The sequence below is a fragment of the Onychomys torridus genome, chromosome 6, assembly GCF_903995425.1.
Source record: "Onychomys torridus chromosome 6, mOncTor1.1, whole genome shotgun sequence".
Lineage (NCBI taxonomy): Eukaryota > Metazoa > Chordata > Mammalia > Rodentia > Cricetidae > Onychomys > Onychomys torridus.
This window is the reverse complement of record NC_050448.1, coordinates 6,254,411-6,268,712: the sequence shown is the minus strand read 5'-3', so window position 1 is coordinate 6,268,712 and position 14,302 is coordinate 6,254,411. Positions and strand designations below refer to the sequence as shown.

The 14,302-nt window shown below is 39.3% G+C and overlaps 1 protein-coding gene across 10 annotated transcripts in view; it reads left to right on the top strand.

Moving 5' to 3' along the window:
• Nlgn1 (neuroligin 1) overlaps positions 1 to 14,302 on the top strand; it is an 898,617-nt gene that overhangs the window by 174,843 nt on the left and 709,472 nt on the right. For 4 of the 10 annotated variants that reach the window (XM_036191508.1, XM_036191505.1, XM_036191504.1 and 1 more), the window contains exon 1: positions 8,006 to 8,671. The exons of 2 other annotated variants lie outside the window; for them this stretch is intronic. The gene's annotated coding sequence lies outside the window, so the exon portion shown is untranslated. Of the gene's footprint in view, positions 1 to 8,004; positions 8,672 to 9,535; positions 9,617 to 14,302 lie in introns of those variants that run through there. 4 more of the 10 variants (XM_036191502.1, XM_036191498.1, XM_036191506.1 and 1 more) reach the window with 3 other exon arrangements.

Below are 14,302 nucleotides of genomic sequence, written 5' to 3'. Positions count from 1 at the left end.
TGGACGTGTCCTCTTATCACAGATTTCCTCATGGCAGACATTTTAGTGGTACCGTCTAAAGGAGTTGCCACAGCTCTCAGGTTTGGCCTTTCATTTCCCCACTGTGGTCTTCCTAATTCTGAGTTTTCCTCTGTTATTACTTCTGCATTCCAAAGAGACTAGCAAATTCATCCCATATGGATAATATTTTTTTGTATCAGTTGGCATCCTTGTTTGATCTGTGAACTCATTCATTCCCTTATCACTTGTTTGGTAGGGGACAGATACTAAGTCCAGTGCATTCCTGTCTTCTCTGGAGGAGTCTGGTGCACATTCCTACACTGGCCTTCTTTCATGTGCTCTGCAGCATCCTCCCACTTCACTTGTCACTCCGTCACTTGATAATTTAATTGCTAGCCCAGTTTGAACTCAAACACTGAAAATAAACCTTCAGTTCAGTACCAATATCTAACACTTCTTTGGCATGGATGCCATAGTATTGCTAAAACCATTCTACTAGCTATTTACAACCAAGAATTCAATGGTCAAGGCCTACTTAGGATCTACAGTGTCAGCCTCTACAAAGTGAGTGCTCTTGTGATGATTTTAGGGTTACTCTCAGCATGCAAGGAGGCTTGATAAGCTGTTGTTCGAAAATGTGTCAGCCATTTTTCAGATTTTCCAAGCATTGCATATCCTTCCCCCTCCCGGCCCTTGCCGTTGATATTAAATTGTCACCTCACTGTTTCATCATCACAAAATGCTGTAGTTATTTCCAAGAAAGTCTAAATGGTGGAAGTTGATTATTTCATAATTAACTCTAGCATCTTTCTCAAGCCCAGCCTGAGATGATGACATGCATCTCATACTGCTCATCATACCTGCAAAACTAGCTCTTATAAATTGTTGCCAATATGCAATGTCTTCTCTTTGGGAGGTCATACAATACAATGCCAACTGATCTTGAAATGATATTTGCATTTCTTATTCTTCAAATGGACAAATCTTCCATTTGAATTCACATGCATATTTGAAATGTTCAGGGAGAATTGTGTGTGTGTGTGTGTGTGTGTGTGTGTGCGCGCGCGCGCGCACACGCGCGCACACATGTGCACGGGCACGCTCACACACTATAATTTTGCTTAGGACTTCTCTGGCTTTCATAGTTTCTCATTTACTGGTGATGATCAATTGATTGTCCATCACACTGTTTCAGAGGCCCTTTCACTATTTATGAGATCAAGGGAAAATGCCCCTGCCCCTCAATTTCAACCACATTTCTCCCTTATTTAGATAGTGAATTTTGCTTGCAATCTGGAAATTCTATTACTCATTATAGAAACAAATAACTCTGAGTGTATTTCTACTTCCTAGAAATGCAAAATAATGTGATCTAAAAATATCACTATAAGGAACATTTATAAAATTCTGAGTTCTCTGCTGAAGGTATTACCATCTCTTTTTTTCAAGTTGTACTACGGAGGTATAGTAATGAAAATGTCATAGTATTGGCATGAAAACAGACATCATGATCAATGGAATTTACTTGAAGACCCAGATATAAATTCACACACTTATATAGACCTGATTCTTAATTTAAAAAGACAGGAATACACACTGTAAAAAACAAAGCATCTTCAACAAATGACGCTTCAGTCTGGATGATTGCATGCAGAAGAATGCAAACAGGTCCATATTTATCACCCTACACAAATCTCAAATCCAAGTGAATCAAAGACCTCCATATAAAAACAGGCACCATGAGCCTCGTAGAAGAGAACATGGGGAACAGCCTTGAATGCATTGGCACAGGAGACAACTTTCTGAACAGAACACTGATAATGCAGACACTAATATCAACAACAAATAAATGGGACCTCATGAAATTGAAAAGCTTTTGTAACGTAAAGAACACTGCCACTAGGACAAAGAGAGCCTACAGAATGAGAAAAGGTTTTTGCCAACTCCACATCTGATAGAGGTCTAATATCCAAAATATATAAAGAACTCAAGAAACTAGATTTTAAAAAAAACAAATAATTCAATTTAAAAATAGGGTATAAATCTAAACAAAGATGTCTCAATAGAAGAATCTCAAATGGCTGAGAAACAAAGAAACATTCAACATCCTTAGCTATCTGAGAAATGCAAATCAAAATGACTCTGATATTCCATCTTACACTTGTCAAAATCACTAAGCTCAATAACATAAATGACAACTCATTATGGCATGGATATGGAGCATGGGAAACACTCCTCGATTGCAGGTGGGAGTGTAAACTTTGTCAGTCAGTATGGAAATCAATATGGTGGTTCCTCAGAAAATTGTGATAGATCTATTGCAAGACCCAGGTATACCACTCTTGGGCACAGACCCAAAGGATTCTCCATCCTACCACAAGGACACTTGTCCAATCAATGTTCATGTCCAATCAATGTTCAGTGTGGCTTTATTTGTAATAGCCAGGACCTGAAAACAACCTAAATATCCTTCAACTGAAGAACGGATAAAGAAAATGTGGTACATTTATACAATGAAGTGTTACTCACCTGTTTAAAAAAATGACATTATGAACTTTGCAGGCAAATGGATACAGCTAGCAAAAAAAAAAAAAAAAAATATCTTCCTGAGTGAGGTAACTTGAGACCCAGAAAGACAAATATGGTATATATTCCCTCATAAGTAGATATTAGCTGTAATGAAAATGATAATCATGCTACAATCCACAGACCCAGAGAGATTAGGTTGAAAGCAGATCTTAAGGGGGATGAGTGGATCCCCCTGGGAAAGGGAAATAGAATAGGTTTTGAGGGTGCACTGGGGGTAAGTGGGGACAGGAGTGGGAGGGATCAGATGGAGGAAGAGAGTGCAGGGAGAGACAGCTGGAATTGGGGGAATGAAGTGGAAATCCAGTGCAGTGGAAATGTCCTGGATTCCATGAGGGTGATCCTAGTAAGGATTCCTAGAATTGGAGGATAGGAAGTCTGAACTGGCCATCTTCTGTAGTCCAGTAAGGCTTCTGGCAGTGGCACTAGGTGATATTCAGTTGAGTTATTGGCCAAGGAGGTCCTGGGGAGATCCCTAAATAACCAGGCTGATGCTAGGACACTGAAAACTGACTGTGGGGCCCATTGCCAAGGGCAACATCAACACAGCTCACTGAACTTAAGAGAGGTTCAGTTGGTGCATGCATGTAGCTTTTTTTTTTTCTACCCTACATTCCAGTCTCTTTGGCATGAGAAAGTACTCCATGAACTATGGAAAGAGAAATCTGGACACCCTATCAGCCACAAACTCCTCACCCTACAATCTATCCTGCCTGCAAGATATACTGGGGCAGTGGTGGCTCAAAACTTGTGCAAGTGGATAACCAAACTTTGGGTTAACTTGTGGTCCACACCATGAGAGCGAGCCCATGCCTTACACTGCCTGGATGGCCAGAAATCGGAGACTAGATAGCCCAGAGACCTAGGGTAGAACATGATTTGAAAAATAAATAAAAACAAACAAACAAATTAATAAACAATAAAATGATTCCTAATGATATTCTGCTATACTCCTAGATTGGTGCCTTGGATGGTCATAATCAGAGAGGCTTCCTCCAGTAGCATGTGAGTGGAGGGGGTGAGATCCACAGCCTGGCATTATTTGGAGAGAGTCTAAATTGAAGGTCTCCCACCTGGTCCCTCCTCTTGGAACTCAGGGAACCTGAAGGAAGCTGGGAGGAGTCAGAGGGGTTGGAGTGCATCCGGTGAACATGGCTCCAAAGCAACTAAGCGGGGCACATATGAGCTCACAGAGACTGAAGCAGCAAGCATGGCCCTGCATGGGTCTGCACCAGGTTCTCTGCATGGCCTTGCATGGGTCTGCACCAGCTCCTCTGAGTGGCCCTGCACGGGTCTGCACCAGGTCCTCTGCGTATATGTTGTGGCTGTTAGCCTGGTGTTCTTGTGGGACTCCTGACAGTGGGACCGGGTGAATCTCTGACTCTTCTGCCTGCTCTTTTGCTGTCTATTGGGCTGCCTTGTCCAGCCTCTCTTGAGGGCTTTTGCCTTCTCTTATTGTATCTTGTTTTGTCCTGTTTGGCTGTCATCTCTTGGAGTGCTGCTCTTTTCTGAGGAGAAAGTAACAGAGGGGAGTGGATCTGGGGAAGAAGGGGAGTAGGGTGGAGTTAGGAGGAGTGGAGGGAGGAGAAATTGTGGTAGGAAATGTACTGTATCAGAGAAGAATCTATTTTCAATAAAAACATTCTGAGCTCTCATACTGTATTTTTATAGCTATGTTGACTTATGTTTCATATTTGTGTTATTTTTTCACTAAATGATTTTCTTCCCTTGCACTCAAAATCATTAAGCTATTTTCCTCTGAAAGTTTTAACTTATAATTAAATTTTTTATAATGCTGTAAGGGTTCATAAAAATAATCTAGTCTAAGTATTTTATATTAATAAAATATTTCAGGTATAGAATTAATTTATATAAGAGTACTTCAAGATATAGCATGTAAAATAAAATATCATGGATTCAGGTGAGGGTACTCAGGATGCTGGTGCCAGATCTATTAACTCAATCCTTCCCAGAGGTAATCTTGGCACTGAGTTTTGCTTATTATCTTACTCAGATAATAAACTAGGGCTGCATGTGCCCCAGATTAATAGATCTCATTTTTAAATGTTTTCAAAATTTATTTATTTATTATTTAAAAATGCATTTATTTTTATTTCTTATGTGTATAAGTTTTTGTCTGCACATATGTAAGTTTGTATGTATGTGCACCACATAGGTGAGTGTTGTTGGAGTTTTGCACTTTCTGGGGCCTGCCACCCAGCTCCCAAATAAATCACATGTGGAGGCTTATTGTTAATTACAAATGCTTGGCCTTAGCTTGGCTTGTTTCTAGCTTACTTTCTTTAACTTTAAATTACCCCATCTACCTTTTGCCTCTGGACTTTTTCTTTTCTTCTTTCTGTAATCTTACTTTTACTCTTCTCCGTGGCTGGCTGTGTAGCTGGGGGTCTGGCCCCTGATGTCCTCCTCCTTCTCTGGCTACTTCTTTTCCCTTTACAGATTTCTCTTTCTACTAATTCTTTCTGCCTGGCAGCCCCGCCTATCCTTTCTCCTGCCTCAGAATTGGCCATTCAGTTCTTTATCAGACTGTCAGGTGTTTTAGGCAGGCAAAGTACCACAGCTTTAGAGAGTTAAACAAATACAACATAAACAAAAGTAACACACCTTAAAATAATATTCCCCAACATGTGGCCCCATGGGGACCAGAAGAAGGCATCAGATCCTCTGAAACTGGAGTTAGAGATGCTTATAAGCTGCCATGTGAATTTTGAGACTGGAACCCAGTTTCTCTCCAGGAGCAGCAAATGGTGTTAACCAATGATTCATTTTGCCAGTACCATTATGCTTAAATACTTAGTAATTAATATCTATTAGACATCTTAGGCAATACCCAATGTTTTTGTCTATGTGGTTCTTTTGAGATGTATCCATGATAACTCAAGTATCTAAAGGACTCTTATTTTTCTCTGGGATGCTCTATACTATTACAGCAAGTTAATATCATGTTGACTCAGGTAATTCTACTTTAGATTTTTTAGTTCTTTAAAGCAATTCTACAGTGACTACTTCTAAGAATGGAAAGATGAATTAGTAGGTTGTGAGAATAATTAACAATTTCTTAGCTGCTTTCTGGACCTTCTGAACTTTCACCATTTTATTCTCTATGGCTTCTTCACACCATCGCTATGCAGTGCTACTAGTTTTGTGATTTTAGCCAGTTTCATTACTGTGAAGTGTCATCGTATCATCTTGCTGTGAATTCCTCTAATGACCAGGGATCTCTGAGTGTCCTTTTCAGATGCTTATTGGACATTGAGACTTCTCTCCAGTTAAGTGATTCTTCATCTTCATACTCTATTTTGACTTGTCATATGGTTTAAAATACATTTATGAAAAATTTAGAAGTACTTTCTGTTTTTTTTTTTTTAATTTTTTGTCCTTTATCCTACCTCAAATACAAACTCAGGTATGATAAGAAATTAAAATCTAATGTTTTCTTTTTCATATCATGATGTAGCATCTGAATAGTTCATATGTCTTCACTGCTTTCTAATGCCACTTGGGATTTGTCTCGTTCACATAAATGCATGCAAACATTTCTATTCCTCTGAACTAGATTCTGTGACTGAACCTTAACTGCAGCCATTCTGGATTAAGACTTTATAGTTCACACTGACACTCCATGAATGTTGTTCCCATGGTTTTTTATTTTTACTTTTTTTTGACAGTTTATTTTTTACCCTTTGCCTTTGCATACATTTCAGAATTTACTCTTCAGGATCCATGAAAAACTATAGCTATATTGCAATAATTATTATACTTGTATGATAAATCAATTTACAATATTGAATCTTCCATCTAGGACCGTATGCATTTGTTGATACATTTTGAATTTTAATAGATATATTAACCATAGGCAAAAAGTTACTGCTCAAAGTCACATAGCCAATTAACAGCAAAGCCAGCGGTAGAAGGAGTGAGTATCTCCCGACTCTTTAGCAGTTCATACACTTAAAGGCTTAATTATTTAGTCGGTTAAGAACAATTTTCCAGTTTCTGCAGCTACAGAACCATCAGCATGAAAGAGAATCCAACTTCTGTATTTTACCAGGCCCTTGATAATCAAAGTGTTCTCAGAGGGCTTGTTAAAATTGGAGAGTCTCAGCCCTAAAGTCCTAGAATCTTCATTTTAAAAAGATTGCTGGCTTATTGGTAGACACTGTTTGTGAGACTATGTGGAATACTGCTTAGCAAAACAGGCCTGAATTTCACTGCATTGATCCTTTGCTTTGAAACCTGTCAGAACTCCCAGTACTGATGCAGAGGCCACTGAACTCTGAAGGTTTCAAGGAAGCAACATGGAGACCTGAGTCATGATGGTTAGGCATTGCCCTTTCACTGCAGACTCCAAGGGCTGGAACAGACGTCAAAAGTCCACACTGAGGGGGTGGAGAAATGATTCCACAACTGAGTGTGTTCACTGCTTTTACAAAGAACTCAAGTTCAGTTTCCAGCAGCCATGCTGGATGGCTCACAACAGCCCACTCTTCTGGGTCACAACTCCCGCCCTCTGTGGGCACTTGCACACACATGTGGCATACATATATGCACATGCACACATATGTATGTATAACTAAAATAATAAAAACTCATCTAAAAATATTTCAAAATGAGAGCTGGCAAGACAGCTTAGTGGGTAAAAATGCCTGACACCAAACCTGAAGACCTGATTGAAATCCACCAGGTCCACGCTAGAGAGAACTAACTTCTCAAAGTTGTACTCTGACTTTCACACATGTGCTTGGATGTTCAGGTTTACACATACATACACAGAGGTAAGTAAATAAATACATGTAATTGAAGATTGTTTAAAAATTCAAAATGATAAAACATAAAACATCATCTAAATAATATCCTTTATCATACATATTTAAAGGAAACAAAATATTAAGCGGGTTTTCTGAAAACAACGAATTTCTGGAAGACTAGGACCGTGTGTGTGTGTGTGTGTGTGTGTGTGTGTGTGTGTGTGTGTATGTGTGTATGTGTGTGTGTGTATGTGTGTGTGTGTGAGTGTACACTAACTACTAACTACCAGTATTTAGAAAACAAATACATTTCTTTGATATCACAGGGATTCTCCAAATTGGCATGTTAGCTACTAAAATGCTATCAGGGAAGAATTTAAATACTGAGGAGTCAGAAACACGGTTCTTCAGTCTTCCAGTGTAAGCCAAAGGCCACCCTACGTATTTAGGCAGTTTTATTCTACTCGTATTAACCGGGTTCAACGCCCTGGTTAATATAACAGCAAGTTATCCCCAGAAGCCAGGGGAGCTGGGTGGGGGTTGGGGGTGGAAAAGGTGAAGCAATGGAGGAAAAAGTGAAATCCCTGCAATATCGCCTCGAGCCACTAGGGGTACCTTTGTACCATTTTTCATTCTGCACTGATTTGGAGTAGAAACCTGTATTAGGGGAAAACCAGGGTCCTCGGCATTTTTTTTTTTTTTTTTTTTTTTTGCGAGCAGTGCACACAGAATCCAAAAAGATTTCTATTAAAAAAAAGGAAGAAAGAAAGAAACCACAGCTCTTGGTAACCCGGATAAGGCTACGGAATCGTTCTACTGGACACCAGCACTGGGAATTCATTTTTGAGGTCAATTTCCAATCGAGATAAATCTATTGGATTAGTAGGATTATCTGATCGCAGCTCAAAGAAGTAACGTTGTTTGGTCGTTTGTGTTTTCTTGCCTGATGGTCGGAATTACACGGATGCGGCTTTGGTTCTCCAGGATTCTAGATTCTGGCAGCATCTGGAGAGAAAAAAAGCATCAATCCACACGTTTAGGAAGTGTCCGTGGGTGAATAAAGAGGGAGGGGGAGGTGGAACTGGGGTTGCGGCTGCTTAAAGAAAAAAAATAAATAAATAAGGGAAGCGTCTTGAATTCTGAAACAAGAATTACCCAGTTCCTGGGGTTGAAAAGAAAGCATCTACCAGCTGGTAAATACTTGGACCATTTCAGCTTGAATTTGAAGGCGAAGTGTTGTTAAAACTGTCTCCTTGAATAATTGAAAGGACTGGGGGAAGATGAGGGGCTCCCTCCGCGGACGTGTCTTGCCGAGGGTAAGTTTGTGGCTCTTTCCTTGGGAGGGGGCTATGGGTCTGGGTTCCAGGGTCTGGGTACCACTGAGCGGGAGGGGTTGCGGACTCGGTGCCGGAGAAATGGGGCGAGCAGGCTGGCAGCCCACCTCCGGCGTCGCGACCGCTCCGCCCGCACCAAGCTTCAAAACCTGGGTTTTCTGGCGTCAGTAAGGAAGCCAAGCAGCCTCCTGCCCCCCAACTTTGCTTTGGGGTAAAAAATGTCTCCGCTGTGAGATTCCCTCTTGGACCGGTGATTTTTCTCCTAGGGATACTTTAAGGAGAGGAGGCAGCCCCTGCTTTAGAAAATCCTGCTCAAGGGTGGGGGAGAGCTCCGGTGTCTGTCGCGCTGCCTCGGCCCAGTTTCCCCCGCTGTCTAAGCTTCCTGAGGAATTTCGCTGGGGATGCAGTCAGCGGGAGGGTGGTCTTTCTTATTCACAAGCTCCGACATTCCCTCCCTCTGTTTCTCTGTGCCCTTCCCCACTTCCCCCTTCTTTCAGACACTAAAGGGTTACAGTCACTGCAACTGATCCAGGAGAAAGAAGTGGGTTTCTGCCACACAGGTTATCTCGTGACTTCCTTGTAGGACTTTGCATAATACAGTGAGACTTAACTTTCTGGAGTTAGATGGGCCTCTTTGCAGCGTTTCAGCCCAGGGCCCAGCCTGGCGAGAGCACCAGGCAGCCAGCTGCATTTGTGATTCCAGCCTGCCTTGCCCTGCTCCTGACTCTGGGCTTTTCCTTCCCAGTGAGCTGTGAGCGCTTGTGTTTCTAGAGATTTTCTTGCAGCTGAATTTAGGTTAAAACATTTTTTTTTCAGCTAAAGAAATTTTATAGCTCTCAAGAAAAAACAAAACAAAACAAAGAAAAACAAAACAACAACAACAAAAAACTCCTCGGTGCTCTCAGAAGGAAATCGATTTCACCAGAGGTAATTAAAATTAATCTTTCGAATGTGTGAATATTAATTGACTTAGGAAAGTAAAAGTTGCTTTGGAATCCGGAAAAGGACATTATTCTCGCCCAAGTTTGAGGTCCACATAGCTCCAGCAAATTATATTTAGATAATAATATATACTATGAAAGTATTTATGAATGTATAGAAGTATCTATAGATGGCTTAGAAAGACGAACCCCCTCACATCCCTTCACACTTCAGTGTCTTTCCGTTGGCCATTTTCTATTAAAGGCCAATGCATTTGCTTTCATCAAGCACTCAAATGCTCCGAAATAAAATGAAGATAGGTAATTGTCAGGAAAAAATGCTGCATCTGGTGCAGCATTTCCCAAAGAAAGCATTATTTCCCCAGAATTTGTGTTGATAGAGGGTGAAATGTGTGCAGATACTGCTATAGTTTTAACTTTAAAGACTCCTTAAAGTCTAGACTCACCAGAGACTATGCCTCAGTGTCATCTGAGTTCACCTCCTCCAATATTTATTTGACAAACTTCAAGTACTCCATGTGTTCTGGCTATGGAAAGAGGAGTCTTCCCAACTTCCCTCCTAGATTTGTCTCTGTGTTTTTAAACTGAATTCTGAAGCTTGTATTTTTAAGATTGAATTGCCAAGTTGAAAACTTTTACGTCCCAGGAATTTTAAAGTGGAAACTTGGCTGTTTCTTGTTTCTGTGGGCTTTGACTAAACCTTTCTAAAATAATAGATCCACAAGGAAGAGATTCTACAAGCGCATTCATTTTCTGCAGCTATCCCGGGGGCTGGCTCTGCCTCTGTTTCATGCTTCTCCGTCACGTGGTTTGTGTGCCTCAGAGGGAGAAGAATGGGTGTTCTGTGTATTGGTACATTCTAGCCACTGCTCCTAGCCACACAGCCCAGAAATATTTAGCATCCTATTTAATCAATAGGAATAATATTAATTGATAATACAAATAAATAAAGCACATTAAGTAGTAGATGGGTTAATATTTCTCTCCTTATGCTAACTCAGAAAGACTACAATTATTGACATAAAATAGATTAAAATTTTGAAATATAAAATGGGAGTCCCTTGAAGGATTAATTTGCATATTCGGAAACCAAAGAACTAATGATTGAATGTCTCAGACTGCTGATGAGGGTGAGTTAGCTAACAGACCTCTACAGTAGCTGGAGAATCTTTTCCTGTGAAGAGTAGCTGGTATTTTCTAAGGCTTCATTATGCTCTCTTTGAGTGGTGGTAAAGAGAAGGTGCCAACTTTGACCTCTTTGTATTATCTGCTTGGGAGGTTGGTAGTGTTTCCAAAGTAAGTCTTATAAATCTGTGACAAGTACATCCATGTTGGCCAACCAATAGCAAAGGAAGGAGCCTAAGGAGAACCACACACCACACTTCAGAATTCACAGCCACAACCAGTTAATGAGCACAAGCTCAAAGTAGTTTGACAAGTAGAGTGGACTACTTACCGAACTGGTGAGTCACTGCAGGGTTCTGTTTGTCAATTAACTACACGTTGCCCTATCTTTCCCAGCACATGTGTGATGATCATTTAAAGAAACACAGAATCCTTGATTGGTTCTTTTTACTTTATATCAGAATGACACAAGATTTGTAATTTGGACTAAAAAGTTAGAAGTTTACAATTCACGCTAAAAGTTGCAAATATAGTTCTTAATGTAAGTGGCAAGACATAGTATTGGATTCTCCAAAGCTACTGGTGTGGGTATGGATATTGCATTGCTCTGGGAATTTCTATCTTCTTCCACGTTGTCTAACTAGCCTAAAATCCAGAAATTACTGATGTATTGGCTGTAGCTTCCATGATTTTGAGATGATTATACATATTTTCTTCAGTGTTATTGCCCCCCCCTTCTTAATGGAAAGTCTACCAGCTTTTAAGTAGAAGCTCAGTGAAAGAGGAAATCTTACTTTTCTGCATTATTGAAATTTAGCATATATTATCTGTAGTACAAAACTTCTATCTCTTTTGCTTTATGGGACCTGCAATAAAAAGCCTACCCTTACATGAATTTGAAATTCCAATGTTTAATCTTTAAAATTTGCAAAGCCCAGAAAAGTAAAGATGGAATTAATGAACACCTCAATGAACCTAGAATATACTTCTATACTTCCTTTACTTCTTAAGAGGTCATTTGTGACGGCTTGGCATAGCTAGTACTCAATGGCCATGAGATAGCAGCATTCTCAGCCCTCCATGAGGGTTCTTTCATAGCAGCATGTTGTTTTAGCTGTTCTTGTTCTGATGGGGACAAACCATGTTGACTAATATCAGTTATTATTATATTTCTATAAAAGAATGTGGGATATTTTACTACCCTCTATAAAAAGAAAAAAGAGAGAGAAGGAAGAAGGGAGGAGGAGAAAGGTAAAGAAAAACCCATGTTCCCTTTTAGTAGCAAATCTGTTGGAAGGAAAAAAAAAAGACTGCCAAATCAAAGCTTAACTACAGTCAGAGAAAACTAGTAAATCACTCCAGGCATTTGAAATTATTAGTCATTAAACTTTGGGGGGTTTTATATGAATTCTTTTTATAGCAGTCAATATAATCTCTTCTGTGCCTCTTTCCATTGCATGTAAGAGAGAAATTCTCCTCAATGGAAGGGCACTTTACTGCTGCCGTTTCCACGGGGTTTACAGATCAGGGCTGTGTCAGCGTGTGAGAGATTCAGCAGTAATGCCTCTTTTGTGTGAAACCTTATGGGCCTTGCAGGCACTCTCTCATCCTGACACTCATGAAATGTTCAAGCCTCTGTATTCATTATTTAACTTTCTTCCTATATATGAAGCACTTCAGTATAAGAATGTGGAGTCAAATATGACAGACAAGTGTGAATGGGTCTAATGAGTTTTAATAATACACATATTAGAAACTGCTAAAGGAAGTTTAATTAAGAAAAGCAAGTTAAGCATGAAATTTCGTTTTGGAACAAAAGCCCGTGAAGTTAGTGTTACAGCTGTAAAATAGAAAACCACATGATATATCACAGCAAATAAAGTTTCAGGCTGAGACTAGACCACGCAAATGGAGTTGGCAAGGTAGGACACAGCTTTGAGTCCTGAAGTTTTTATGGAACCTGTGAAATAGATACTATTTTAAAAAAATCTTTACTTTTCCTTGATTTGTATGGCAACATTAACATTTCAAATACATATCAGCCAAACTATTTGGATATAACACTAATTTGTTTTTTGTATGCGTTGACTTTTTAAATTTATATATATATATATATATATATATATATATATTATCACATTTGTTCCTCTTCCCAAACTCCCCCCAAATCAAGCACACCCAGGGCAGTCCCCCCCTGAGGAAGAGTTGGGTTACAGAAACAGACTCTAGATTCTGTTTTTCCTTTGTGCTTTTTAAACTTGGTTTTTCTTAATTTGGTACTAATTCCTTTCTGAAAGTACACATAATGAGTTTTTCTAGACTACACTTCTCTAATGATGAAAATACCAACAACTAGATTCTGCCGACTCATGGCTTCCTTTTGGTGTGCTGTAGGTGGTGCTCACAACAACTTACATGTCTATCAATTTATCTGTTCTCATAACATTTAATCTTGCATGGTTTAAACAAATAGGTTCATTACATGTTTATTTATATTTTATCTGTCTATCTAGATTTATTTGGTGGTGATAGTAGATGTATGGCCAGGGGACAAAAGTTGTAGAGTATGTAGAATATTGGACCACTATTTCTTTAAATATGGGATTCTTACATTTGCTCTTTTCTAAAGAACAGATACACTCTAGAAGTAAAAAGTCAGTCGGTGTATCTCATTATATACTTTGGAAAACACTCAATTTCTACAGTGACTCCCCTTTTATATAGTTCCACCATCTGCTATGTAGAACACTAGCAAACCCATTTTGGTTTTTTTATGCACTTAATGTGTTTCTAGGTTTTCAGGAAAAATATTAAACATAAAACTTAAAGGTAAATTACATTTTCTTTTACAAAATCATAGCTAATTATTTCATACTGGCCTATGGAACATTCACTATGCTTGCAAATTCAACAAGGTCAAGTCTGGAATCAGAGAATATCAACTTAAAAGTCAGGTTGTGATCACCAGTAGTCTAAGGTTTCCCTGTAGGAAAACGAACCATCCTTGGAGAGTACTGAGCAATAAACACTATTTCCTGCTGTAGCATTGACCAACAGCTTGATACGCTTTCTGCACCTGAAAGCAGTTCCTAAGCCACTCAATAGTTAACCTAAAAGGCATACAGGTTCACTTCAGCAGCCATTATGTTTCAAGTCAGTGCATCTGTCATTTTTGATTTAAATCTGTATTATGTAGCTGTCCAAAACTTTACACACAAGTGACAATGTTATCTATCCTTTTCTTATGGGTAAAAACATCACCAGTTTCACGACTTCTTCAATTGTGCCAACTGTGCTAATGCATATTTTCTGAGGATGCCAAAGTTCTCTACAATTTAGAGCTGTCATCTTTAATACTAACATCCGGTCTGAAACTCCTTTACATATTCAAGTGACCCCATAATATCAGTGTCCACAACCTTCACAATGGCAAGGCTATGGGCTTCTTCCCAGCATGCAGAGCTGTCAACTAACTATAGATAATTTAAAAAATAAAAATATATAGTTTTAAAATAATTTCATACATATACATATATATGTATACACA